The following is a 6,000-nucleotide window of genomic DNA, read 5'->3' on the forward strand; positions in this document are numbered from 1 at the left end:
GTGCATTGTATTCAATTTTTGTGTTATTTAATGTTAAATGAAGTGATTTATGAAAGAGATTTAAATTATTTATGTAGTATATGAGATGATTTGTGCAATGTTATATCTATGAATGATCATTATGGGGTATGTGAAGCATGTAATTATGTGAGTTTGATTTATGGTAATTATTTAATGATGCTATCTATTGTTTGGGGGGTTATTAATAGGATATTTCTTTCTTTAATTTGACAAACCTCCAAACCTTACACCCAATGAGAGTTTATTTTACTTGAAGAATGGATGAAACATGTTGTGATAATGAAATATTGAATTGAGAATTGAGTTATGACTTTCTTGTTTTTTTTTTTAAAAAAAAAAGGTTATTACTTGGAAATTTTTGAGAATAAGCTTATGATCTGAAGGAATTGAGTAAGTATAATTGGGAAATTAGAAGAGTAAGTATTATTAAAGTGTGAATACGTGAGTTAAACTACGAGTGTTTCGTAGGGGATTGGGAGATGATTGAGAGGAGAACTACGACCTACGAAATTATAAGGAAATGCTTGGTGATGTTATTTATTGAGGTGAGTTACGAGGGCGTAACTCTTTTCTTTTAAGGGGGGTAGAATGTGATGTAATTTCGCGCTTTTTACCTCATTTATGCTATTAAGTTTGCATGATTTTGCTTATTAATGAACAATATTATTGTATTTACATGCAATTAAAGTATGTAAACTTTGGCCAACTCCGAGTTTATTAAGCATGAAGTTCAGTTTGTTGAGTGTGTATGTTGAGGATCAAGCAATTTACATCAATACAAAACACAAAAGTTTAAATGGTTTTTGAGAAATTATGGTTTTTGGGTTAAGTTTCGGAGACGAAACTTCTTTTAAGAGGGGTAGATTGTAATCTCCCGTATATGTAAATATGTTATAAATGAAATTTAATTTTATTTATAATATTATTTTGTATTTTTCCGTAATTTAATTTCAAAATATTTAAATTATTAATTTGGGTCAAAAATTATTTTGGTACAAATTATTTTATGAACCTTCATTCTATAATTTATTTCAATATAACTAAAGCTTAGTCCATTTCATTCATTTGGCCCATTAATTTTATGAGGCCCAATCTTTCTATTTACCCTACAACGTTCTCTCCTATAAATGCCCCATGAATCCCCAAAAATTTCCCACACAAAAAGGTTAGTCTTATTTTCTGTCTCCTTTGTTTTATTAATTTGTGTAATTAAATTATAATTATTGATTTATGGGTTTTAATTTTATTGTTTGAAAGTAATTTAATTAGTATCAAGTTGTATTTTGATGATTAAACTTTATAATTTCAGATTTTAAATGTCATAATTTTCAGATTTTGTAAATTTTTAACCTAGTGTTTTTAATTATTGAAAATCATGATTTTAGGGTTTTTATGAACAATTGATTTAGGGCTTTTATAGTAATGATGTTTTGAAATTTTGGTGATTATAACTACTGATTATTTTAACTTAATTCCAGATAATTTTGAACACGTAAATTCGTGTTTTAATTTTTAGATTTCCGTTCGTTAATATTAATCCCGTTTTAATCCCAATCAGGTTCTAAACTCATCCGATTTTGATAAAAAAAAAAAGTAGTGTTTTCCATGTGGAAACAACGTTTTAAAAAAGACTCACTACCTTTGATAGTGAGAATCACCCTCTCGTGGCCAAATTCAGCCTCTAAATATGATTTTCAGGCAGTTTTTGGAAGTTTTTTTTTTCTTTAAATGTTATCTTTGAGTTTGATTAATAAAATTAATTATGTTTAAATTTAATTAAGCATATATATATATATATATATATATATATATATATATACATATATATATATATATACATATATATATGTTTTTATTGAAGTTTTAAGTGCTGAAAATAGTTTCTAAGTATTACTTTTGATGTTTTATAAAGAGGGTTCAATCACCCATTAAAAAGGGATATTATTAGGGGTTTTTAAATAATTTTAAGATTTTTATTAAACTTTAAACTTGCTGTAATTTCATGTATAAAAGTGTATTTTAAGGTTTTTATGAAGAAAATTTAAAGAAATATATATAAGCCTTTAATTTTAACTAAAGGGAAGGTTTTAAAGTGATGTTTGATTTGGATTTTGAAGGTTTTAAAGTAAGTTAGTATTGCTATAAATTTGATTGATTGGGTATTGATTGAGATGTTATTATTTGGTTTAGGAAAGGAGTTAATTGAAGGTGATTCTAGTTAGTAAAGTGGCATACCAATTCGTTTGTTCAAGGTACGTACAAGGATACAAAAACCTTGACTTTAGGAGCATGTTTAAGAACTTGGAAAACTTAGAATTATGTTAGGAACTTGTGGATTGGTTGAAATTGTATGGTATTAATTGTGATTAATGTTTGATGTGATAGTTGGTTTTGATACAAGTATGAGGATTGTGTATTAATTTAACTTGTAAGTATTATTTATTCATTAACTTTGCAAGATGCGCTTAGAGGCAAAGGTATATATGTGAATATGTGGAATGATTTATTTATTACTCATTCATGATTATTGAAATAGGATGAGTAACGGAATAATTCAAGTCTTATAAGACGAGGTTAAGGTTTTGGGGTGCCTTATGCACTCAAGGTGTTTATACACCGAGGTAGTTAAAGGAATAAATAATAAATGTTGCTTGTCACTAATAAATCAAGAATTGAAATTGGAAAGTTGTTTTACTTGATTGAATTGATATTGGATTGATTGTATTGTTTGCATGCATATGAGTCATCACCAAGTCTAAACCTGTAAATCACGTAAAGTGCAATATGGATGAGCAATAAAACTTTGGATTGGTGCACTTCTGGAGTAATGACAATCAGGGGTTGGGGTACACGGGGTATTAGCCATGTACTTTTCTCGATGCCGTCTGATCTACGAGTCTCTTATTTCAAATATTTTTCAAAACTAGTAGTTAGGTGAGACCTCATACTAACTACGGTCACGGAGTCGCGCCCGTGGTCGTTGGATGTATTTTGATGTTTCCGAAAGGAGGCATGAGGATTTCTTTATTAATGTTCCAAATGGAGCATGGGTTGGACAACCTTGTCTATTGCTTAATCCAAAGAATTAAATAAAATGAGTTTGCTACTATTAACTAGTGAAGTCTTAATAAAATTGATAATTGAGTCGTATGTTGAGTCTATAATTTAATGATGCATGATGATTGATTATTAGTAGCATGTTAGGGATTTCTTATTATGTTTCACAACTTGTATGTACTCAGCTTTGCTGATTACGTGCTTTGTGTGTCTTTTTTTGGTCATGGCATTCACCTTTCAATGACCCTGTAATGATCCAATATTTACACTTGTAATATTGGAGAGCAGACTCATCACAGGTGTTTACATAGTTTAGACTTGCATCAAGGTGGTGGGATTTTGAATGGAGAGTTGGTTATTATTCGCAGTTTATCTCTTTTCATAAGTTTGAATTTATTTAAACTTTGGTTTTAATTATTTACTATTTTTGTTGGGTTTTGAATAAGGGTCTTAATGGTTCCAGCTTGTATCACTTAATATGGTTTTATTTGTTGGTTTTGAAACTTATTTATAACTGATTTAGTTTTTCCGCTGCTAATATTTGATATAGCCTTAACGTTTGAACACGTGGCGGTAGCACGCCAGTAATTCTCTTGGATTTTGTTCAAGGTATTTACAGGTTCTAAGAGAGAATTATTGGGGTGTTATATTTAAGATTTTACTCTGTATTAGCTTATGTATGTATAGTCCATTACTAATTTACTAAGGGTTCGTCTGGCATTGTTGTCATTTTTTGTTTTCTGGTTTTTTGTTTTTCAAAATCATATGATATATATATCATATAATGTATAAAAAAATTAGTCAAATTCATTAAAAATCATGATGATTTCGAAAACTAACAACAGAAAAGTAAATTCTTGTGTTGATTCCATAACTCGAATCCGAGCCATAATCAATAGTAGCCCGCACAACCGAAGACCAAATTAAGCACAAATAAAATCTTGTCTTTTGAAGGAGTATGAAAAACCTTGTCTTTCGAAGGAAATCGAAAAACCTTGTCTTTCGAAGGAGATAAACCCTAAAATTAATTTTTTTTCAATGATGATGATTAATAAAAAATTAAATAAATTTTCTTTCAAAAATAAAAAAAAAAAAGAAAAAAGAAAAAAAAAATTGACCCAATACGAAAAATTGGGCACTATAGTACTATACTATGGAAGATAGCTAAATGCGAATCATGATGAAAACTACAACGTACGTTTAAGGTCTAAGTTTTCTACCTAATCTAAACATACATAGTAACATGATTAAAATAAGACAATATAAAAATTAAGCTAGGTTCAATTTACATCTGATTTTCTTATTTAAGCAAAGTTTGACCTAATTTGTACATTAATTTATAAAATAAAATTATGATGTTATTAAATTCGTATTATTAATGTTTAATCAAATATAAAACTTTTGTAATTTTTTTAAGTTACAAAAAAGGAAGATACTCAATAAAAAGATAAGATATGATTTGATTATTTCTAAAATAAGTTGACAACAACTTAAATAAAATAAACTGAACATAACCTTAGTGCCTGTTCACATTTACTGAGCTGAACTGAACTAAATTGAACTGAATATTTTATGAGAGAGGGAAATTAAGAGCTGAACTGAACTGATTTAAGCTGAACTGAACTCAACAAAATATAGTTGAAATGAACACTTTATGAGAGAAGGAAATTGAGAGCTGAACTGAACTGAACTGAATTGAACTTATTGGAATTGAACTGAACTAAACTAAACTAAACTGAAACTAAGCTGAAGTGAACAGACCCTTAAGCATAAGTTCACTAATTAATCTAGTTTCTTCGGGGTTGTAGAGAATGAAATATATTTTTTTCATATGAATTGAAATATCTTTTTTTTCCGTTTGTTTGATATATATATATATATATATATATATATATATATATATATATATATATATATATATATATATATATATATGAGATGACACATTTGGAATTAAGCACTATTACTGTAATTTGACTACGTTTTGTGCGTGATTGATTGATAGATAAGAAAAAAAATTAATAATAATGTGAATCTTGTTAGATTGATCAACTTAAATTCCAAAATATCAACTTTCAATAGTTTTATTTATAAATAACTGCACGGTTTGTTTGAATTTTTTAAAATATATATTTTTTAATTTATGTGCTTAAATTGGTTATATATTTAGATAAAATTTCTAATGTCAAAAGATAATATTTTATATTTAATTAATTCAAATTTAATTCTTTAATTTTGCTTACGTGGCATTTGAATTATTTAATTATAAAAGATTTTAATAATTTCTTATCTAATAGGCGAATGCTAAAATTTAAAATCCTGCATGGCACACTAAGAAAATTAGATCCTACGTGGCTCTGTAAAAACTCGGAAAAAAACTCCCCTTTATATATATATATATACATATATATATATATACATATATATATATACATATATATATATACATATATATATACATATATATATATATATATATATATATACATATATATATATATATTAGAGATATTTACATATGCATTATTGACAAACGTGATTAAAGAAAAGTGTCATCTAATTTGAAACAGAGAAAGTATGATTTAGAAATAGTCAAATAGGGCTTCTTCTCTAGTTTAGTTTTTAAAATTTTAACTTTAGATAAGTTGTAAATTAAAAAAAAAAAAAAAAGAAAAAAGAAGTAATGCAGAGAAACTCTAATGAACAAATATAGTATCAAATCAGTAAATATGAGTTTTAATTGATAAATAATTTAATTTTAGTCAAAATAAATACGCGTATACTTTAAGTACTACCTCCGATTTTTATTAGTTGTAATTTTGGAATATTTTATATATCACAAATAGTACCCAAAAAAAAATTGACAAAAAAAAAAAAAAAAACTAGTATAATAATTAAAACTTGAGTGGAGAAAAGATTAGC

Source organism: Chenopodium quinoa, unplaced genomic scaffold (genome assembly GCF_001683475.1).
Source record: "Chenopodium quinoa cultivar QQ74 unplaced genomic scaffold, ASM168347v1, whole genome shotgun sequence".
NCBI lineage: Eukaryota > Viridiplantae > Streptophyta > Magnoliopsida > Caryophyllales > Amaranthaceae > Chenopodium > Chenopodium quinoa.